Here is a 24,588-nt window from a genome sequence, read left to right as displayed (position 1 = left end):
CCTCCCCTCCTACTTCCTCCACCTCTTCCTCCTCTGCCACCCCTGACATAGCAAAACCGAGCCTTTCTCTTCCTTCTCCTACTCAGCCCACTCAACATGAAGACTACAACGAAGATGAAGACCTTTATGATGACCCACCTCCACTTATAAATAGTAAATATATTTTCTCTTCCTTATGATTTTCTTAGTAACATTTCTTTTCTCTAGCTTACTTGATTGCAAAAATACAGTATATAATGCATGTAGCCTACACAATGTGTTAATTGACTGTGTTTATTGGTAAGACTTCCAGTCAACAGTAGGCTATTAAGTTGGAGGGAAGTCACAACTTATACATGGATTTCTGACTGTGAGGGAGGTTGGGTCCTGTCAGGCCTCTGAGCCCAAGCTAAGCCATCATATGCCCAGTGACCTGCAGGTATACATCCAGATGGCCTGAAGCAACTGAAGAACCACAAAAGAAGTGAAAATAGCCAGTTCCTGCCTTCAATGATGACATTCCACCATTGTGATTTGTTCCTGTCCCACACAACTAATCAACTGACCTTGCGACATTCCTCCCCTAGACAATGAGTCTCATGATCTCCCATGATCTCCCCACCCGGCACCTTGTGACCCCTGTCCCTGCCCGCAAGAGATAACCACCTTTAACTGTAATTTTTTACTACCTACCCAAATCCTATAAAACTGTCCCACCCCTATCTTCCTTCGCTGACTCTTTTCGGACTCAGCCCACTTGCACCCCAGTAAAATAAACAGCCTTGTTGCTCACACAAAGCCTGGTTGGTGGACTGTCTTCACACAGACGCGCATGACAGGTCCCCTAACCCCTGCATTGTTCAAAGGGCCAAATGTGCATTATGTGACATGGATAAAAAGTAATGTTTTTTTAAATGGCAAAGTCTGCAACCTACAAATTGAAGAATAGTTCTAGCTTCATTTGAAATGTTATTGAAGAAAATAATCTCCATAAAAATAGCAGGCAGATATACATTTTTAAAAGTCTCAACTAAAGCTGACCAATGCAAACAATCATTGATTTAGGTGATCAAATAGCAATTAGACTGTCAGAGACGCATTCAACCTGTGATATGTGACCTATGAATTCACTTTCTACCTTCACACTTCCGAAATTATCTGGATTACTCACTATCAATACTTTTCACCAAAAAACAATGCAATCCTGAGTCTGGTCACCTGACCCTATATTAAATTGTACCCAGCAATTCTACAAAACACCACCCATGTTTCCTATGGAAAAAAAATTAGAAGAATAAAAGAATAATCCACATACAACGTAAAGCTAAAAAACTGCATTGGAATAAAAAACAAAATTGACGTATTTTGTGAAAACCTACAAGAACTAGTAAGTGAGTTTAGGTGAGCAGGACTGCAGAATACAAGAGCAATATACAAGATGCAACTGTATTTCTATACACTAGAATAAGTAATCAGCAAGTTAAATTTAAAAACAATACCATTTACAATAGCATCAAAATATGTAAATAGAAACCTGACAAAAGATAAGTAACTCCTGTACACTGTAAACTACACTCTACTGTAGAGAAAGATGAAAGACCAAAAATTGGGGAGATACAATGTAGTCATAGGGCAGAAGACTCAATATTATTACAACATCAACTCTCCCCAAGTTGATCTATAGAAGTGTTTTTCAACCAGGGGTGATTTTCTCCTGCCAGGAGGTATTTGGTAATGTCTAGAGGCATTGTTGGCTGTCCCTCCTTGGTGGCAGAAGGTGCTACTGGCATCTAATGAGTAAAAGATAGGATGCTGCTACCCATCCTACAATGTAGAAGACAGCCCTGCAGCAAAGAATTATCCAGCCCAAAATGTCCACACTCCCAGTGCCAAGATGGAAAAATCCTGATCTACAGATTTAGTGCAATTCCATTCAACCTCCCAGCAGGCTTTGTCCTTAAACTGACAAACTAATTCTAAAATTTGCGCAGAAATTCAAAGGACACAGCATAGCCGCAACAACTTTGAAGAAGAACAAAGTTAGAGAATTAACATCACCTTTCAAGAGGTTTCAAGAATTAAGTCAAAGGATGTTAAGAGACAATTCTCCATGAACTTCTGCATATCTGATTTTTCTAAACAAGCAGCACTGTAAAAATAGGGATAGAGAATTTGAATGCCTTGAAAGCTAGAAGTAGTATACTGCCCAGGAGAGATTCAGAGACATCTCTCTCTTGTAATCATTTACTACCTTTCAGTAAAACAAAACTAGGGAACTTCCCCCTCCTCTCCCCAGAGAGGATCTGTTTAGATTGCAGAGTAAGAGTCTCTCCCTCTTTGTCTCTGGGGCAGAAAAAGGGCAAGGTATTAGACACCCTAGAGCAATTCAGGGGCTTCTCCACTGCATGCACAGGGGAGTAAGTGGCACTGACCACACTGTCCCATGGGGAACTGACACTAGTTACACTGTGAATATAAAATATTCCCTCTGATCCAGAGACATTGTTCCCCATCAGAATATATACATACACTCAAACACACACACACACACACACACACACACATTTTTTAAACAGATTAAGACAGTGTGGTGTTGACATCAAGACAGACAAGTAGACCAATACAGCATAATCTCTATTGCAGAAATAGATCCACACGTACACAGAAAAAAAATCTTTTGACAGAGGTGCAAAAGCAATTCTATGAGGAAAGGACAGTCTTTTCAACAAACAGTGCTGGAAAAACTGAATATCCATCTGGGGAAAAGATGAAATAAACCTCAATCCATATCTCATACCACATAAAGGAGTTAGTTTCAAATGAATCACAGACGTAAATGGAAAACATAAAACTACAAAATCTGTAGAGGAAAGAATGGAAACAAATCTTTATAACTCTGGATTAGGCAAAGATTTATTACGTATGACAACAAAATTTTAAATGTGGCATCTTCAAAAGACACTGTAAAGGGAATGAAAATATAAGCCACATTCCAGGAGAAGATATTTAAAAGCATATAGCTGACACAGGTCTTGTACCTAGAACATAAAAAGAATCCTCAAACTTTAATAAAAATGATGTCAACAAAAATGCCAGAGTTAAAGACCAATGAAAATTCTCTCTTCCATAAAATCAATGAGAAAACTGGCAGAAATCCACTTTTTCAGAACCCTAGAAATTAAAAACAGATTGCAGCAATCTGATAAGTGCTTCCTCAAGAAAAATGTCTGAATCTTGGTAAGAAGAGGTGAGCTTTGTGGCACATCAGCTTGGTGCCGTTCCCTTCCCACCTCCCCCTCTCAGCAGGAGCCTTGCAAACCAACATCCCACAATCACAGTGCATGTCAGAACCCTGGCAAAACATGGCTGGAGCTCCTTCAAAGTCTCATTCCCAGAGAACTGACATGATACGACCCGTCTGATGTTTCTCTACAAGAAACCACCCAGAAGCCTGTCTTTATTTGACCTGACTCAGACCTTGCTCAGTGTGACATGTCTTTAGCCTCGGGGCATTTGCTGAAAACAATGGAAGGTGATCATTAACCACAACAGCTGCCAGAGGCAGTGGTTAACAAAGGGGCAAAAAGGAGCTACCCAAAAAGCTTAAAGGAAAAAGCCATGGAATGAGATGTCGTAGGTCCTTTGAAAAGCTCCAATAAAGTGCTGAAAATTAAAAGGCCACATGCACGCAAAGGGCTGTGCACATGCCAAGCACTGTGTTCATGCTCAGGAAAGGCCTGGGAAGGCCCTAAGCTCTCACCTCTGACTGACCTTGAGCTTTTGCACGAGGCTGTCAACTGCCTGGCTGAGTAGTAAAGTAATATTTGCAGATGACTTCCTTAGAAAATCTTAAGGAATCCACAAAAATACTGTTAGAGGTAATACACGAGTTCAGCAAGATTTCAGGGTACAAAAATCAATACACAGAAATCTGAGATTCCTGTACATGTGCAATACACAATCAAAAACTAAAGTGAAGAAAACAATTCCATTTATAACAGCATCAAAAATACAATACTTAGGAATAAACTTAACAAAAGAGATATAACTTGTACACTAAAAACTAGAAAAGATCATTGAAATGAACTGAAGAAAGCTTAAAGAAATGAAAAGACCTCCCACGCTTCTGAGCTGGAAGACAATATTGTTTGGATGGCAATATTCTCCAAAATGTTCTACAAATTCAACACAACCCCTACAAAAATCCCAGCTAGAATTTTTTTTTTTTTTTTTTTTTTTTTTTGCAAAAATGGACAAGTTGATCCTGTAATTCATATGGAAATGCTTGGATCCAGAATAGCCAAAACAATCTTGGGAAATCAGAGTTGGAAGACTCACATTTCCTGATTTAAAAACTTACTACAAAGCTACTGTAATAAGCCCATACATTTATAGTAAATTGATTTTCAACAAGAGAGTCAAGTCAGTATAACACAAAAGGAACAGTGTTTTCAACAAATGGTGCTGGGACAACTAGATAACCACATGTGGAAGAAAAAATTGAACCCCTGTCTCACACCATATACAAAATTTAAATCAAAGTTGATCAAAGACCTAAATATAAGAGCTAAAACTATGAAACGCTTAGAAAAATATATAGATGTACATTTTCATGATGTTGGATTAGGCAATGTTTTCTTACCTATGATACCAGAAGAACAAGCAAACAAAAAAATAGATTGGATATCATCAAAATTAGAAATTTTGTGCTTCAATGGACACCATCAAGAAAGTGAAAGACAATCTATAGACTGGGAGAAAAAAATTGTAAACCATATGTCTGTACAGGTCTAGTATCCAAAATATATAAATAACCGTTAAAACTCAATAATAAAAAAGACAACTCAATTGGAAAATGAGCCAAGGATTTGAACAGACATTTCTCCAAAGAGATCTGAAGAACCAATAAACACATGAAAAGATGCTCAGCATCTCTACTCATGAGGGAAAAGCACATCAAAACCATAGCAAGAAAGCACATCACAACCACAGGGATGGCTGTAATAAAAAATACTAGAAAATACAAGCGTTGGTGAGGATGTGAAGTAGAGCCGCTCATACATTGTTGGTGATGTTACAGGCGGGTCTTTGTTCTTAGAGCTCCCAAGATGGTGGCGGGCCGCTCCCAAGATGACAGCAAGTTTTTTGTTCTCTGACCTGGGGTTCTTGGCCTCATGGATTCCAAGGAATGGAACCTTGGGCCATGCAGTGAGTGTTATAGCTCTATTAGAAGCCATGGGTCATGGAAGAGAACCGTGGAACCCAGTGAATAGTGTTCAGCTCCATTAGGACTAACCTGGGCACTTAGCCCTGCAGGAACAATGGCGAGCCTTTAGCCCAATCAGGAGCAGCAATGGGCGCCTCGCTGGATCAGGAGCCCAGCGGACACCCTGCAGGATCAAGAGGGGTGAAAGTCAGTGGTGGGTCTGTGACAGCAGCAAACACCAGCGGTGGACGGTGAGCAAAAGCTCAGCTCAAGCCATAACAAACACGGACCAGAAGAGTGTGTAGCTGCAAGATTTAACAGAGTGAAAACAGAGCTCCCATACAAGGAAAGGGACCCAAAGGGGGTTGCCCACTCCCAGCTCGAATGCCTGGGTTTATACCCCGATCATTGTCCCTCCCCTGTGCTCTCAGGCGATACATGATTTGACTGCTTCTTTACCTCCTGCTTTAGCCTAATTTGTATTTTAGTGAGCCCTCTTTACTACCTGATTGGTCGGGGGTGGGCAGAGTTACAAACCCCGTGTTTAAAGGTAGGTGCGGTCACTTTTCCCAGCTAGGCTTAGGAATTCTTAGTCTGTCTAAGAAATCCTACTAGTCCTGTCTCTCAGTAAGAATGTAAAATGATGAAGACACTTTAGAAAACAATTTGGCAGTTCCTGAAATGGTTAAACCGAGAGTTACATATGACTATGTACATATTCCTAGGTACATCCCCAAGAACTGAAAACATATGTTCACTCCAAAACTTGTACTGGAATGTTCACAGCAGCATCACTCATATCAACCAATGTCCATCATGCAATGCCTGGATAAACAATGGAATACACAATTGTTCATTGGAATACTATTCAGCCGTAAAATGAAATAAAGTATTATTAGATGCTTACAACATGGACGAACCTCAAAAACATTTTGCTAAGTGTTAGGAAACCAGACCACTACCAAAATTCTTTCAAGAGGTAAATGAGTAACAGACTGTGGTGCAGTCACCCACTGAGGTACTACTAGGCGATTAAAGGGGCTAAACTAGGCACATGAAACAACATGGATGAATCTCAAAGGCTTTCTGCTGGGTGAAAAAGGCCAGTCTCAAAAGGTTAGATGCTGTATAATTCCATTCACATGATATTCAAAAGACAGAACTATAGTATGGAGAACAAGTCAGTAGTTGGTGGCTGGTAGGGGTTTGAGAGAACTATCACAAGATGAAGCCATTTTATAAGGTGATGAAACTGGTCTCTAGCCTGATTTTGGTGGTGGTAACAGGAATCAATACGTGTAATACGATTCTCAGAACCGTATATCCAGAAAACAAAAATAAAAACCTAACCACAAACAGAAAGTAAAGACACAGAAATAAGGCCCTCCCTTTCCTGACATGCACATGCTTTAGTAACTATGAAAGTAATTTCTTCAACTCCAAAAACCACAAGTTTAACTGACTTGTTTCAAGAATGAGTTAATCAATTCTGTATTTATTAAATGCAAATGTTTCCAATGGGTAGATTTAATATGCTATGGCAGGAGAAAGTACAAGAAGTACAAGAATTGATTGTGCCAGCTTGGATGCAAAAAGTAAAATTAAAATTCCATGTACGTGATATAATGCTATACTTGGCAAAAAGCTTTTCTGTACAGTGAACTGAAAGCCACTTCCAAACAATTCAATCATCTGGTTAAAAAATTAAAAATAGCATCACAACTCTCTTTTGTTACAGGGAAAGGGTCCATCTTCCAAAAACCAAGTGCTTCCCTCATGCTTCTCAAAGATGGTGTCCCTGCTGGACAGCCTCTGACTCTCCAAATCATTCCCTCTTTCCTCCAACCCCCACTGATAAATTCCCACCTTGGAAGCAAGCCCCAGCCCGCAGACTGCTACTTCTTCATCTCCCCCTGTACCGAGTATTTTCTTTTTCTCAGAGACAGAGTTTCACTCCATCACCCAGGCTAGAGTGCAATAGTGCGATCATAGCTCACTGCAGTCTCAAACTCCTGGGTTCAAGCAATCCTCCCATCTCAGCTTCCTGAGTAACTGAGACTACAGGCACATGACACCACACCTGGCTACTTTAAAAAAAATTTTTTTTTTTTAAAGATGGGATCTTACGATATTGCCCAGGCTGGTCTCAAACTCCCGGGCCATAGCAATCCTCCCGTCTCAGTCTCCCAAAGTGCTGGGATTACAGGTGTGAGCCACTGTGCCCAGCCTGGAAAGGATCATGTTTGCCCCCCACACCTTCCCATCTTTCCAGTCGTGCAAACCTAACACCCCCAGAGAGGCATGTCTGCCTCCACACTCCCACTCTCCCTTCCATCACTCCCATGTGGCCTCCTCACTGATCTTCCACAAAACCTGTCCCGAAATGTCTCTAACGATCTCCATGCTGTGGAATCCAGGGACACGTGTTTGTCCATTCACTCAGCTTCTCAGATGTCACCAACCCATTTGGCCACACTTCCCTTCTGCCGATACTTTCTGCTTTCAACATCCTTGACACCACATCCTCCTGCTTTTCCCCCAGATCTGGCCACACTTTCTTGGTTTTCTGTAGCAGCTGAGCCTGCTCTCCTGAGCTTCTAAACACTCAGGAAATTTCTCATGGCCAGGCCAAGCCCCCGCTTCTCCACGCTCTTCAATTTGTTGCCTGCCTGCATCCAATGCACCTGTATGCACCTGCTCACTTTGTTTCACCGGCCCAACCTTTGCTGGGTTTCAGGACATTTTCTAATCGGTCTGTGAGATCTAAGTGGATGTCCCATTAAAAGGGGGGGTTCCATGGGAAAATACCTTTGAGAAACACTGCTTCACATGGTGCGCCCCGCCCACCCCACCATCAGTTGATGAGTCTTTAGAAAAACAAATCTGTTTTTCTAAACTTTATAAAAGTTTTGAAATCGGGAAATGTGAGTCTTCCAACTTTGACTTCCCTGAAATCAAAGTGTCCCTGTTGTAGGCTCAGGTATTTAACAAAATCCTTCTCATCTTCCCCACTGAAATTTAGTCTCATGTGAAATGAAACACAGAATTTACTACTTTACTCCCAGGTAATTCCCAAGATCACCTGCCTCACTTCCTCTCCAGGGCACAAAATCAGAGACGTGAAAACAGAAGGCATCCATTGCAGACCCTCTAATCTTCATGAGCCACAATTCTTCATGAGCCGTGGAGAAGCTGATGGAAGCTGGACTTTCCTCTCCAGAAAAACACACACACACACACCACACAGAAGGATCTGTATGTAATCTCAAGGTTCCACCCCAAGAAATTCACCCCAGGGTCCATGAATTCAAACTAAGCCCCCCTCAGTGAGGACGCTTCAGCAGACCCCTCTGACTCACAGGGGCCTCCATTCTCACAACCTTCCTGGGTTTGCTGCTAAGATTATGACAAACTAGGGCTGATGAGACCTTGCTTCACTCCAGCAACACACCAGTGCATCCTAACTGAGGCCTCTCTGCACACATCCGCCCTGCAGACACCGCGCATTCATCCATTTGGCAAATACTCACTGAGCTCCCCTACATTCCAGGTGTTGTGCTAGGTGAAGATGGCACACTCCATGATCCTCACCCTTGGGGAGCAGACCTCCTGGTGAATGGACGTGAACAATAAGCACAACAAATGACAGGTTGTGATGGCATTTTACCAAAATTCGAGGGGTCACGTGACAGGGTCAGCTCCTCGATACTGGGTGGTCAGTAGTATCATTTGACAGCATCAGAGACTGCATTCCATAAAAATCCCATCGAGATTTGTAAAACCTCCAAGTCCTTCAAAATAAGAAGATACAGTCTCGGCCAGGCGCAGTGGCTCATGCCTATAATCCCAGTACTTTGGGAGGCAAGGTGGGGGATCACCTGAGGTTGGGAGTTCGAACCAGCCTGACCACCACCATGGTGAAACCCCGTCTCTACTAAAAATACAAAAAAATTAGCTGGGCACGATGGCACATGCCCATAATCCCAGCTACTCGGGAGGCTGAGGCAGGAGAATTGCTTGAACTCGGGAGGCAGAGGTTGTGGTGAGCCAAGATCATGCCACTGCACTCCAGCCTAGGCAACAAAAGTGAAACTCTGTCTCAAAAAAAAAAAAAAAAAAAAAAAAGAAGAAGATACTGTCTCAATGTTAAGGGTTGACCAAAAAAAAAAAAAAAATAGGATGAGTTGGAAGAGACGCTACATGTCCCTCTCAACTAATGAAGTGATGCTCCTCCTCTTGGCTCCCCACTCCCAGTAGAAATCCAGCCGCTAGTACCCAAGTGAGAGTGACACATTCCTGCCTAGCAAGCCTACAGTACAGACCATCTGGTACACTGGCCTTGTGCCCACTTGAAAGATAACAAGCCAGTTTCCAACGGTAAAGGAACCCAAAAATAAAGATGTAAAAACAGAGCCCCTGAAATGAGTCAAATGATACTTCCTCACCAAACACATCTTCTGATAGCAAATCAAGTCCAAAGGTCTCATTACAAAGAACTGTAATTCTAGAGAGTAGGAGGATTAGCTCCACCATGAAATCCATATGCCAACGCTCTTGTGTAATTCAGTTAAAGGCCCACTCACAGGTAATTCACTTAATTTCAGATCTCTGCACTTGAAAATCACATTTTTATGTTTCAAATGGAACTATCTAAACTCCATCAATCGCAGAAGTTACATAGATTATGTTCATAAAATGTTGTATATACAACCGTTAAAAATAACTGGGTAAAACTATGTTACTCAAGTGATATGTATTGTTTTATCTGCCTAAAACTCTATTCTTCTTGTAAATTCACCTTTGTCCCATGTGATTGTACTTGAAATTTCCAAATATACTCTTTCTAGTCCCTCCCCAGCCACTGTGGCCAGTCCAGAGATAGGACCATGACATGACACCAGCCTATTTGAGTCGTCCCTGGGATTCTCCAACCTGGAAAATAAAAGCCTCTTCTCTGGTCAAGCAGCTGTGGGCACATAAGCTCCCAAGAGCCGTTAAGTGGCAGAGGGTCCACATAAAGGTGGGGTGTGTGGGGGCGTGGAGGGGTGTGTGGCTGTCTCTTATACACATCTAGATGTGTATAAGAGACAGGTGTATGAGGGCGTGGAGGGGTGTGTGGGGGTGTGGAGGGGTATGGAGGGGCGGAGGAGTGTGGGAGGGCGTGGAGGGGTGTATGAGGGCGTGGAGGGGTGTATGAGGGCGTGGAGGGGTGTGTGGTAGCTGATCCCTGTAAAGGCACAGGAAGGCTACAGCTCACACAGTTTCTGAGTATCTTCTCTATGAAGTCAAAAGAAGTTGAGGATGATCGGTGCCGTTGGTGAGGCAGGTTAAGCATGGTTAGGATTGGCTAGTTTGAAGAATCCAGCAGCCTCTGGGCTGGAGGGGCTGTCCTGAGTTGTCTGGTACCTGGCTCTGAGGTGTTTAGGGCCAGTGGACCGTGGCCCAGAAGGTGAGAGCCGGAAGAAGTACTGGGAACTGGGCTCTCGGCTGGCTGGTTTGCATTCTGAAAGGCTCACTCACAGGCGAGTCATTACCACCTGCAGGAGTGAGCTAGCCTGGGAGGGGCAGTCCCTCCAGCCTCAGCAAGGCCCCAGATACCAGAGCACCCAAATACAGAAAGTGAAAGGGTACAATGAACACACACCAAAACCTTGTCTCACAGAGAATGACATCTAGAGTGGCTAACTGATTTGACCAAGTTCAAATGAGCTAATAAAATTTCTACCTCAAGGTTTACACAGCACTTACAAACTACCTCATTTTAGATCTAGTAAAAACTCTAAAACATCACAGGTTTATGGCCATTCTGAATCTCAGGAAAACCGAAGCTCAGAGAAGCTAAGCGGCGTTTCTTTAGTCGTGTGACTGAAGACGATAAGAGCTAAAATGAAGCTACATCTTCTTGTCTAGCCTTTTGCACGGGTTCTTCACCACACTGCCTCTGCAGACCTTGGGCCCCACCTAAAGCTCCATTCTGATGGACGAAGCCCGAGTCCCCTCGTGCTTGTAAGTCTTGGTTGGGGTGATCTTTCCTGCTCACATCTCCCATGCTCGGATGTGCAGAAAGCACCTGGCGGGGAGGGGACGCTCCAGACAATGCAATGCTCTTCGGAACAAGGCTTTAGATTCCACCTGCAGCTGCCTTCTCACCCCAGGGAACTGGACTGAACAACTCAGGTGCTCCCTGAGCCTCGCCCAGAGCAACGGTTCTCTGGGAATCTGTGGGGGTGCGGGGCTGTCATAATGGCTGTGCAGTTCCTGACCTTTGGGGAAAGGTGGCCAGGGATGGTAGTCATCCATCAATGCAAGGAGTGTTAACCTTTACGTGTGAATGTAGGTGAAACACCAACTTATAATATTCACAATCTAAAACCTGCTTCCACTTTTAACTCCCAGGGGTTTCCTCATTGTTTTTATATACACTAAGGTGCTCGGCACTGCAACTACCAGATCGATCAAGCGAACTTCAGCGTGTCTGCAACTCTACCAAGAGCGGCTCACCACTTTGGAAAATCATGTCACCATTGACAAGGACACTCCAGTGCAACACCCTGTCCCGCTGTGCGGCTGCCATCATGTCTGTGGTGACAGGGTGGAGGTGCAAGCACCCAGTCGCTCCCTGTGTCTCCCAGGGGTCGACATGTCTAAGCACGGAAACACACATGATTTTCGGTGAAAATTAAATGACTGAAAATTACATTTAGGGCTTTGTCATGCTTTTTGAAATCACAAGTGAGAATACCGTGCACTTTCTATGACTTCCATTTGGGGATACAGCAAAAACATCGTGACAAAGGGCTGTGGATCTGACAGAGTTCCAACCACAGGCCCACAGCAGGCTCTGCCAGACAGCTCCTGCAGCCTTTCCTTTGAGCCCTGTCCTTGATCTCGATCCAGTCAAAATGCAGACCCATCCCAAAACGGTGCTGCACCCAAGTCTGGGACCAATGACGGAGAGAAGAGGGAGGCACCTGCCTGCATTCTTCCCCTCAGTGGCCGTGGCCACACGTGGAGTCGTGGGCTCCCCTGTGCGCTGTTCTCAGCCCCAGGCAGGCTGTGTTCTACCTTCCCCCCGCTTTCTTCTTACCTACAAGGGCTCTTGATTTCGCCTGTCTTTGCAAATCCTTTATGCGTGACAGTCTCTTCCTGAGAAGACAGGGAGGTAGGGGACGGGTAGACAGCAATTTTACCCATCAATGATTCATTCAAGAAACACAATCTGAATGCCTACTATTCCTTTTACCAGGCCTCTTTGCACACACACGCCAGACTTTCAAACTAGCCATCATCATTAAATGTCTTTCAGGATTTCACATTAGAAGCTTCTGGTAACTGAAAGCGGGCTGGCGTGGGGAGGGCCAGGTCCCACTCTGACAAGAGCCTAGAAGACAGGCTGACTCCTGTCTGACGTCTGAAACTGGGAAGAACACGAAGGGCAGCCCTAGCGAGAGCCAACCAGGGGGACGGAAGGCAAAAGGCTATGGGAAGCCCATTTTTAAATTTTTTAATTCATTTTTAATTGACAAATAAAAATTGTACATATTTATTGTACAATTTGTACAACTGCACATACTTCAACATGTTGTTTGAAATATGTAAACATTATGGAAGGCAAAATTTTTTCTGAGGCAGAGTCTCACTCTGTTGCCCAGACTGGAGTGCAGTGGCACAACCTCGGCTCACGGCAACCTCCGCCTTCCAGGTTCAAGCAATTCTCCTGCCTCAGCCTCGGGAGAAGCTGGGACTAAAGGTGCCCACCACCATGCGTGGCTAATTTTTGTATTGTTAGTAGAGATGGGGTTTCAGTATGCTGGCCAGGCTCGTCTCGAACCCCTGACCTCAGGTGATCCACCTGCCCCTACTTCCCAAAGGGCTAGGATTATAGGCGTGAGCCACCGCACCTTGCTTGGAAGGTTAAACTGAGCTAATAAGCATATGCATTACTTTGCATCCTTATTTTTTGTAGTAAGAATACTTAAAATCTACTCAGCAATTTTCAAGAAGACAATGCTATTAACTACAGCCACCATGTTGTAAAAGAGATCTCTTGAACTTCCTCCTATCGAACTGAAATTTTGTATACCTCTGTTTCTAATTTTTACCCTATATTACACAGAGCAATTTTGAATTTATTTCACTAAACTGTGACCTAGAGAAAATATTTTATTCAGAAAACATCACTGGCAAACAAACAGCTCAAGAAGTGATCTGTGTTTACTAAAACTTTGAAATATATTGTACACATATTCTGCATTAAAATCTGATTAAAACGTAGTTATACAAAGAGACAGTGTTTTCTGATTTGTAGCATTCATGGCCGAGATATACTATTTAAAAATCCACTTGATTTAGGCATTTATTCAAAATCATAAGCATAAAACATGATCATACCTTCCTACTGGCAGACACAAAGCTGGTGCATCCCACACACTTGTTTGAGTAATTACAACACCAGCTGTTCTAGCACCTAGCGAGAGAAGCTGCAACTGTAGACTGACTCCTGGTCACCGATGTGCCAAACAGCACCATCTTCTAACCAAAAACAAAAATCTCACTTTGATAAGTGGGTTGTCCAAATTAAATTAGCGGAACCAATGCTTAAGTCTAAGTTCCAATTTTTAAAACTTTCTGTATATGCTATACTAGCAAATGTGGATTTATCTGACTTTAACACAAAAAGGAGAGACTGCCAATAGAATTGATTCCTGCTAGATTTTTAAATCTACAAAATCTGAGATCTCCCCAAGAATTAAAGGCAATTCTCAGGTTGAAATATTTATAAAACATACAAATTTCAATGGCATTTCACAGAAAATAAATAGAAAGCATTAAACAGCAAGACAAAGATTACAGCCAAGACTCAACTATCCAACTGAAACTCGGTTCTGTATTTACTACCCAAAGACAGCAGACCGCCCGTGTGCTGGAACCTCTCCGGGAGGAAGGGGAGATGACCATGTGCTGAGTGTGTGTTCCAAGCCAGGGATTGTACACGAGCTACTTTATTCAATTTTCTCTCTCTGGATTTCCCACAGGATAGGCTTCTTAGCAGCACTCTACAGTCGTGGAAACTGAGGCCTGGCAACTCCCCTCAAGGCTGCCCACCCAGGAAGCACCCGCCCAGCGGGTCTGACGAGGCCTCCATTCTCTTGCAGTGCGCCATGTCTATCCACTCCAAAAGCCACAGCACACACAGCTTCAACTCTCCAGAAAATGTCCAGTCGCCCTGTCTATATTTGTCTTGTTTCACAAAAAATTACGCATTTTGGTTGGAGTAGACTTATGACCAGAAAGAGGCTCTCTGCAAAGCAGATGCTGCACTTGCAATGGTGGGATAAAGGGGCATGGAATACAATAGCTTGAAAAGTGACCAGGACACAGCAGCTGGACTAGACTCGGGGATAAGAAATACTTCTCTATCTTTCCCCAAAGTTAAATATTTCTAAGCCTCCACCTGTCCATCTGGTGAGAAACTGCATTTCTTCACAGAGTACAGGAGTCTTAAGTGGTTTATGCAACCCAGAAAATGTGGCAAAGGGTCCATAATGATCACCATTGAGCTGCCTGCCCATAAGGTCCAGTCTAGAGGCCCTGACCCTGGAAAGTGTTCTGTCCACAGACATCTGTGGCCGTCCTCACCATGGAATTTCCCCTTCTTAAATGAGCCAGTCTGACACCAGTAACCAACAGAAGTCAGGCATTTCTCCCCTGTAGAAAGGGAACCTCCCATTCTGGCAGACCAAGATTCAACACTCTCTTGGAAAGGAAGCAGGGAAACACCACTCATGCCTGCAATGAGCCAACAGCAGACCCCAGTGGGCCCAAACAATGAGAAACAGGACAGAGTTTGGGGTCTGCTTTACATCTCTTCCACTGCGAAATGCCAGGACCCCAGGACTGCCCACGGCTCAGGAACGTATGGAGACACATTAGGTGGTAACATGCGCTGCCGCCTACAGGAACGATCTGTGACCCACAGAAGAGTGTCCTATGTCCAACCTAACACCACACTAGTGGGTCACATGTGCAAGTGCCCCTTGGCAAAAAAAAAAAGAAGGGTATGTAGCCTTGCTCTCCTTCCTAATCAGGAGCTCACAGGAATGCTGGAGCCAACCAAACTAAACTCTGGCTCCAGCTTTTACAACCCTAACTACTGGGAATCTGTTTTCTCACTGGAGTCTTTGAGAGGATGGAGAAATACACACTAAAAAGGGTTCCGTGGAGATACTGGAGTTAGACTTTATAAATGTGGCTCATGAATTCCAGCACCCAAAATGGAAAACTGGGCTTCCAGGATATTATACTGTTTTGTACTTAGCTACTTTATTTATACCCCTCCTGGTTCTGAAGAATATTTAACAGGTTTTATTTCACCATGAAAAAAGGGTTGCTTTAGCAACAGGGCAAACAAGTATACTTCTTTAAATGTCTATAAATGACCCAGATTAGTCTCCAAGTTTGTAAAACACTTAATCTCTTTCAGCAATGAAATGCCAAGATAAGAGTAAATTCCAAAAATTCTTTTGAGGGCATGAGGCCTTATTTATTGTTAAGTGGGAGATGAGCTAAGCCCATGGTACTCTCGGTCCACAGAGGCACCCTATAAAAACGTGGCAAGCCCAGGGCGAGGCATCATGGAATGCACCCTGCATTCTGCCTCAACGGTGCCAATTCCTGGGACCTCATTACCACACTGTGGCCAGGCGCAAAGTTTTCACTGGCCAAGACAAAAATAAGAATAGTTCCCAGCACAAAAAAAGGCACCAATAAGTATCTGCAGACTGAGGGACTGATAAGTGGATGACTGATACTGTATACTTTTCAAAAGTCAAGAGATAATTTATTACATGTGAAGAACAATCCTTAAAAATAAAGCTGGGGCCAGGCATGGTGGCTCACGCCTGTAATCCCAGCACTTTGGGAGGCTGACGCAGGAAGATCACTTGAGGTCAGGAGTTTGAGACAGCCTGGGCAACACAGGGAGACCTCGTCTCTATTAAAAAAAAGAAAACTTAAAAACTAGCCAGGCATGGTGGGGCAAGCCTGTAGTCCCGGTTACTCAGGAGGCTGAGGCGGGATAACCGCTTGAGCCCAGGAGTTCAAGGCTGCAGTGGGCTATGACTGTGCCCCTTGCACTCCAGTCTGGGCAACAGAGCAAAACATCGTCTTTAAAAATATAATAATAATAAAGTAAAAAGCTAAAGTTGAACCTGAGAGTGTCCCTTATAACATTCTCCTAATAAAATATTCTTCTTTATATAATAAAATGGTGTGATAAAAGACAACAGTTTCAGTGTGAATAAAAACAAAACAGTAAGGACAGGCATGGTGGTTCGTGCCTGTAATCTCACAACTTTGGGAGGCTAAGGCAGGGGGACTGCTTGAGCCTTGAGCCCAGGAGTTCAAGAATAGCCTGGCAAGACTCTGCCTCTACAAAAAAAAAAAAAAAAAATTAATTAGCCAGGTATGGTAATAAGTGCCTATAGTCCCAGCTAGTCGGGAAGCTGAAGCAGGAAGAGCACTTGAGCCTGGGAGTCCAGGATGCAGTGAGCCGTGATTGTGCCACTGCAGTCCAGCCTGAGTGATGAAGCAACACCCTGTGTCAAAAAACAAACAACCCAAAAAGTTAGCAACTTTATGTCAGAACCCCAAATATTATTATCTTTTTTTTTTTTTTTTTTTTTGAGACAGAGTCTTACTCTATCGGCCAGGCTGGAGTGCAGTGGTGCGATCTCGGCTCACCAGAACCCCAAATATTCTTTTTTTTGAGACGGAGTCTCTCTCTGTCGCCCATGTAGTGGCGCAATCTCAGCTCACTGCAAGCTCCGCCTCCCGGGTTCAAGCCATTCTCCTGCCTCAGCCTCCTGAGTAGCTGGGACTACAGGTGCCGCCACCATGCCCGGCTAATGTTTTTTTGTATTTTTAGTGGAGACGGGGTTTCACCGTTGTTAGCCAGGATGGTCTCGATCTCCTGACCTCATGATCTGCCCGCCTCGGCCTCCCAAAGTGCTGGGATTACAGGCGTGAGTCACCGTGCCCAGCCCAGAACCCCAAATATTCTTGAACTTTCACTTTAACTACAAAATCTGATGGTGTGAGAACCACTGCTTGAAACACTGGCTACAATCCCAGGAAGAAGAATGGAACTCCAAGACACAGGGACTAGTTGGAAAACAGTCCCCAGGGCAGGGAGGCAGACCCAGGCGACAGAGCACCCTGCCCAACAGCCACGTTCCCTCTTCCCTCGGCCAGATTCCCAGCTTTGTTAGAGGATCTTTTTCCCATGTGACTCAAGGTCAAGTGAATCCACCTGCCACTCTAAGAAAAAGGTCAGTATTAGCTCATTCCCTTTGCCAGTGATTGGTTCAGGGATGATCACATGACTTAGGTCTGACCACTGAAGGGAAGTCTGGTGGGGGCGCTTCTGGGAAAGATTTCTTTGCCATTAAGAAGAGACACAGGGATCAGTAACCCTCTTCTTTTGTGTACATGTGGCCTCTGATTCCGATGCCTAAAACTACAGCAGCCTTCTAGCTGGATTCAGGATAAATTACGATACTGTTACCAGCAGAGCAGAAAGATGGAAAATACCTGGGTACTTGATGTCACCGAGGCACTAAATTCACAACCTGAAAACCTGTTACGGTTGAATTCTGTCCCCCATAAAAGATACATCAAAGAATGAGCCGGGCATGGTGACACATGCCTGTAATCCCAGTTACTCAGGAGGCTGAGGCAGGAGAATCACTGGAACCCAGGAGGTGGAGGTTGCAGAGAGCCGGGATCGTGCCACTGCACTCCAGCCTGGGCAACAGAGCCTGACTCTGTCTCAAAAGAAAAAAAAAAAAAAAAGTCAAACTTCTAACCCCTAGTACCTCAGAATCTCAGAATCAGAGTTTATTTGGAAAGAAGGTATTTGCAGATTTAACCAAATTAAGATGAGGTCATTAGGGTGGGCTCCAACCCAAGATGACTGGTGTCCTTATAAAAAGGGGAAATTTGGACACACATACCACAGAAGGACGTGGTGAAGACACACAGGAGAGCCCCACGTGAAGACGGAGGCAGAGACTGGACTGCTGAGACTGCAAGCCAAGGAATGCCCAGGACTGCCAGCCACCACCAGAAGCCAGGAGAAAGGTGAGGCAAGGATCTATCTACCTGCAGTCTCAGGGGGAGCACAGCTCTACTTGCTGACGCCTTCAGGTTGGACTTCCAGCCTCCAGAACTGAGAGAAGAAATTCTGTTGTTTTAAGCCACCCAATTCTGGCAGCTCTAGCAAGCTAATACACCTTCTTTCTTCTGGACCTTTTTATGTATACACAAATATGTAAATTAATAAATTTTCCTTCTGCTTAAGCCACTTTCAGTGATGATGTCAGTACTTGCAATTGAAAGCAACTTGACCAACTGGTCCCAAGGGAGGGGACTACCAAGCAGAGAAAGGGTCCTAGAGGAGCCAACGCCCACTAGAGCCCACCCACCCCTTTAACCAGCCAGTACCAACATTCTTCCTTCATCCCAAACTCACACTGCCAGACACAGACACAAATTGCTGCTCCACACAGCGTGCCATTATCTTTATATATACAACCAAAAGCACACACCACAAATTCTAGAACAAGTGCGGGACCTCAGGAGAGGTCCACTTCCCTTTGGGTTCCCCCCGATTCTTCTTTTAGTCTAATGTAGAGATTAAACCGTAAAGCTGAGGACCAGCCACACACCCTAGATATAGTTCACGCAAATCCAACTATTTCTCCTCAAACCCTTGGCCTGGCCCAGGGCACCACCGTCTCTCCCTGGATCATTGCATTAGCCTCCTAACTGGTATGTCCGCTTTGCTACCCTGGCCCTCCTTCAAAGCACTCTACAGAGCTGCCACGATGATCCAGTTAGAATCTAAGTTAGGTGGGGTCACTCCTCTGCTTAAAACCCTCCAGTGGCTCCTGTTTCATTCAGAGAAAAAGCCACCATCCTTCCAGGGACTTAGGGGGGCCCTGCTGATGGGGATCCCTGTCCTGTCATTGTTTCTCGTTGCTCCCCCTCTTCCTCACTGCACTCCACTGGCCTCCTTGCTGTCCCATGAACATCCCAAGGCTGTTCCTGCCTCGGCCTCTGTACTCGCTCTGCCCTTCCCCACACTTCTTCAGGTCTCTACTGAAAAACCACCTCATTAATGAGGGCTTCCCCAGCCCTTCTTTCTACAAAGGGGCCTTCCCAACCCTTTTCCACTGACCCTTCACGCCCCTTCTCCTGGATTGAACACTAGACATTTTATTTATGTGTCACGTTCATGTCCACTAGCATGCATGCTGCAGGAGTGTGCGGATTTCTGCCAACCCTGCTATATCCCACAGCAGTGTCTGGGATGGGGTCTGCCACGTGCTCGAACGAGGGAGAAAGAGAGGAAAGAAGAGGTGGGTGACTATGCATGTGGTCGGTTAGGTCACTTAGCACGGCCTTGTGTTTTGTCCTAGTCACGTTCAGCTGGGCAGACACAGGCCTGCGGGAAGCAGAGAGTTGGATTCAGCAGGGCTGGAGTTTTGCCAACAGAGTATAAGGAAGGGACAGAAGAGCCAGAGAGCTGAAGAGGCAAAACAATGACTGATCACAATGGCTGAACTCAGAGATTATTATAAGTTAGGTAAAGAAGGAAGTGATGGCATGAAGAGAGGGGGACATGAAAAGATAATCAAAGGATTATAGATCAGTGTGGGGTTTAAGATCTTTCTGGGCCAGGCGCAGTGGCTCACGCCTGTAATCCCAGCACTCTGGGAGGCCGAGGCAGGCGGATCATGAGGTCAGGAGATTGAGACCATCCTGGCTAACATGGTGAAACCCCATCTCTACTAAAAATACAAAAAATAAAAATAAAAATTAGCCAGGTATGGTGGTGGGCGCCTGTGGTCCCAGCTACTCGGGAGGCTGAGGCAGGAGAATGGTGTAAACCCAGGAGGCGGCGCTTGCAGTGAGCCGAGATCACGCCACTGCACTCCAGCCTGGGTGACAGAGCAAGACTCTGTCTCAAAAAAAAAAAAAAAAAGAAAGAAAGAAAGATAGATCTTTTTGGGGGAGGTGCACCTACATTGACAATTTTTGTGTAATCTAAAATTGTGTTTGTTCCTCCTTGGTCTAACACCCTCAGGTTCCACCAGCATATATATTAGTCAAATTTGCATCCATGTAAATTAGCAAAATCTCAGTTCAAGTGGCATGTGGCATGTAAGCTTTCTCCCTGTGGACTTTATAATGGCAGCTGCACCTTCCCTGCTGGGGTCTGACTTCAGTCTGGATATGACAAGGGGTAGTGAGGGAGAAACACTGGGAAACTGCCTTCGCAGGTGAGGTGCTGGGGCCCGGTGGAAACACTGCACCCGACAGAGGTCCCAGCCTGCCTCGGTTGGCAAGCACAGTTGAGAGGGATCCTGAGGCTTTCCAATACTCTCCCCAGCTCCACCCGCACCAGAATCCACCAGAGTGTCAGACCTCATGCTTCCTAAATCAACGACAGTGTTCGGGAACCAGGCAAGGCCACGAACACAACTGCTGGTGTGCTCAGCAACCAGAAGGATCAGGCTCTGAAACTCTCCGCTCCTTTCTTGTTGCTCCCACCTTTTGTTTCAGTGCAATCACTGCAAGCCCTTCATGTTCACGACATGCCGGGAGCTGAAGGTTTCAGAATGTGGGCTCCGCATTCTTTTTCTTTAAGCTGATCAGCGGGAGCCCCTGAATATCCAATTCCCCACTGCCTGCCATGGATGGTGAGGAGCCCACCACTCAACCCTAGCTGTACTTCCACTAGCTCTGCCCTTAAACTGGGCAAATTACCAGTCCCAGACGCCCTGTCCCTATTTCCTGGAGGGCCTACCGCCTGCCTCCACTCCTTATTCCAATCCTGCCTTGCTCTGGGTTTTGATTCCAAGCGACAGAATCAAGTTGGCAGAGCAAGGTGGAAAATGGCATTTACCTAAACAATGTTGGAGAGGGCCCAGAATCACTAGGAGGGCAAAAGGAAAGCCTAAAGGTTACAAAGCCAAGAACAGTTCCCCAAGTCCTGCCCAGAGCAGACGAAATACCCTCAGGGACAAATAACAGATGATGGATGACACTCCAAGCCAAGCCCCGGCGAGCCCTCACACCATGCCAGGGCTGCCCAGGAAGCCCACCTAGCTGCAAATATGGCCACCACCAGCTTTCTCACTCTGTTTGCCTCGCTGGCTCCCAAGAGACAAAGTGTAGGCAGATGTGGTCCAGGCAGGCCAGTGACTCCCGTGCACCCAGGATGTACGGGGATAACTCAGCTTAGGTCATATCATAGCCCACTGCCTCCCTGCACCGCATACTCCTGACGCCCCAGCCTGTCTGGGACCCTTATCCACAGTCTTCCAGTTTAAATGAAAGAAAGAAGGTAGACCTCAAAGACAGGCCAGTGCATTGAATGTATAATAATCAAGCCAGGGTATCCAGGGTATCCATCACCCCAGGGTTTACCATTTCTATGTGTTGGGTACGTTTCAACTCTCTTCTAGCTATGCTGAAGTGTATAATACACACTGTTGTTAACTGCAGCCACTCTACTCTGCTATCGAACATCAGAACTTATTTTTTTCTATCTAACTGTATGATTATGCCCCATAAATATGTACAAATATGATGTATCAAAAAAAAAAAAAAAAAAAGAAGAAGAAGAAGAAAGAAAGAGGCCAGTGGAAGGCATTCAAAAACAAAACACAAACCTGACAACTCTGTTTTTGCCCACCAGGGCCCAGTGAAACTCTTCTTAGACATCACACAAGAGAGAAGGAAAACTGGCAAGTTCACGACATAAACACGCCGAGACAGGTAGACCTGTGGCTAACTTTATGGTGATCCGGCTATCTGAACAGAAATAGAAAGGGTGCTTTAGCACGTCAGGAGAGGAAAAGCTAACGCTCTGCCAGCCATCTATAATTGCCTGACAGCATAATTGATCATGTAACAGACAACTGTCCATCATCTTATTCTCAGGCATTGATAAAGTGATGTAATACTACCAATGGCACATGGGATCTTCCCTCAACAGTGTGATCTGAGAAAGTGCCAGCACCAGCCAGGGCTCACACAGTTGATACCACTGGAATTTTAAAAAGCTTTCTGTAAACAAAAGCATCAAAAAGGTATCTTAAAATAAATGAAAAGTAGACAAGTTAGTCCTACAGCCTTGGGTATTTATCCTAGATGATGTCCTAGTGCCCACTGAACTAGAAATAGACTCTGTGGATATGAGGGAAATATTTTTTTTAAAATAACAACGCCCATCAAAAGAATCCAGCTGCCTTCTCAAAATGACAGAGCCAGAGCAGTTCTTTGTCACTGCTATGGCTGGGGGCCTACGGATCACAAACCTCCAGGTATTCACTGAGTCTGCACTGACCAGAAAGCATCCCTCCCTCCCCGTGTCACGCATTTGCACATAATGTGGATGGTTAATAAAAGGCACAGCAAGCTGCCAAAACTCACCAGACCCACCTCGGGGCACCCAACGCCTGACCCAGAGCACACTGCAGAAATTTCGGCTTATTTCATCTGTTCACTCGCTCCTTCCATAAATCGGTACTGAGCACCTGCCCTAGGCCAAGCACCGTCCTAGAGACACAACGGACACAGCCACCGAGGCCTCAGCCTCAGCCTCAGGGAGCCCATGTTCCAGGAGGCAAGACAGATGAGAAACAGAATTTAATTTCATATAGTGAGGAGCATGTAACAGAAGTCAGAGCAAGCTGGGAGGATGCAGGGCAGGAATGCAGGCTGGGAGAGGGGCCTGTCATCCAGAGGAGGGGCGGGGAGAGCCTTCTCTGAAAGGGACTGCTGGGTGAGACCTGAAGCATAAGAAGGCATTACTGGGACCTCGGAGTCAGCTTAAGGGCAGAATCTCGCAGCTTTGTCTTAGAAAAAAGGAATGAGAAGTTTTCTAGATAGAGCAGAAAAGGCACCCGTGCTTACAATGGGAGGATAGGCAGAGTTCAGGCGACTGCGAGAGGCCACTGTGTCTGGGCACAGAGAGCACACAGGAGCTGCACCAGACAGGTCTGCTGGTGGCGGCAGAGCCAGGACAGCGAGGTCCTGGGGAAGAAGGGGAAGGGCTTTAAACTGCTGGGGCCAACACAGTCAGAACTACGACGCAACAGAAAAGCATAACAGCTCTTTCTTCTTCCAAACAGGCCTATCTTTTATGCGCTTCTGAATTAGGTGGTTCTCCTGTTTTGGCTTGAATTGGTAGGGCTTACTCTATTTTTTGGCTTGAATTGGTAGGGTTTACTCTATTTTTTGGCTTGAATTGGTTTGGTTTGGTTTAATGTGGTGTGGTGTGGTGTGGTCTGGTCTGGTCTGGTCTGGTCTGGTTTGCTTTGACAGAGTTTTGCTCTTTTGCCAGACTAGAGTGCAGTGGTGTGATCTTGGCTCACTGTAACCTCTGTCTCCCAGGTTCAAGCAATTCTCCCGCCTCATTCAGCCTCCAGAGTAGCTGGGATTACAGGCGTGTGTCACCATGCCCAGCTAATCTTTATATTTTTTAAGAAGGGATGGGGTTTCACCATGTTGGCCAGGCTAGTCTCAAACTCCTGACCTCAGGTGATCTGCCTGCCTTGGCCTCCCAAAGTGCTGGGATGACAGGCGTGAGTCAGCTAGCCTGGCCAGTTTACTGTATTTCATTCCACCCAGGAAATGTTCCTAACTTCTTGCTTTTAAAAAAATTATTGGTAATTTTTTTTATTGTTAATTTTTTTAAATGTTTAAATGGTGACACAATAGAAGCAACAAAAAATTTGCTCCTTAGCCATTTTTAAGTGACGGTTCTATGGCATAACGTACATTCACATTGTTGGGCAACCATCACCACCAAACATGCACAGAACTCTTTTTATCATGCAAAACCGAAACCGCTCCCACTGAACACTGCTCCCCTGCTGCCCCTGGCAACCACCATTCTACTTCCTGCTTCTATGAGTCTGGTTACTCTGGGTACCCCATATAAGTGGAATCACACAGTATTTGTCCTTTGGGGACTGGCTTATTTCACTCAGCATAATACCTTCAAAGTCTATCCATGTCATAGTACGTGTCAGAATTTCCTTCCTTTTTAAGAATAGGCCGGGTGAGGGGGCTCACGCCTGTAATCTCAGCTACTCTGGAGGCTGAATGAGGCGGGAGAATTGCTTGAACCTGGGAGACAGAGGTTACAGTGAGCCAAGATCGCACCACTGCACTCTAGTCTGGCAAAAGACTAGAGTCTTTTGCCATCCTGGCTAACACAGTGAAACCCCGTTTCTACTAAAAATACAAAAAAAATTAGCCAGGCGAGGTGGCGGGCGCTTGTAGTCCCAGCTACTCAGGAGGCTGAGGCAGGAGAATGGCGTGAACCT

The sequence above is a fragment of the Mandrillus leucophaeus genome, unplaced genomic scaffold (assembly GCF_000951045.1).
Source record: "Mandrillus leucophaeus isolate KB7577 unplaced genomic scaffold, Mleu.le_1.0 Scaffold498, whole genome shotgun sequence".
NCBI lineage: Eukaryota > Metazoa > Chordata > Mammalia > Primates > Cercopithecidae > Mandrillus > Mandrillus leucophaeus.
The sequence above is the reverse complement of the archived record's forward strand: the minus strand, read 5'-3'. Positions refer to the sequence as shown.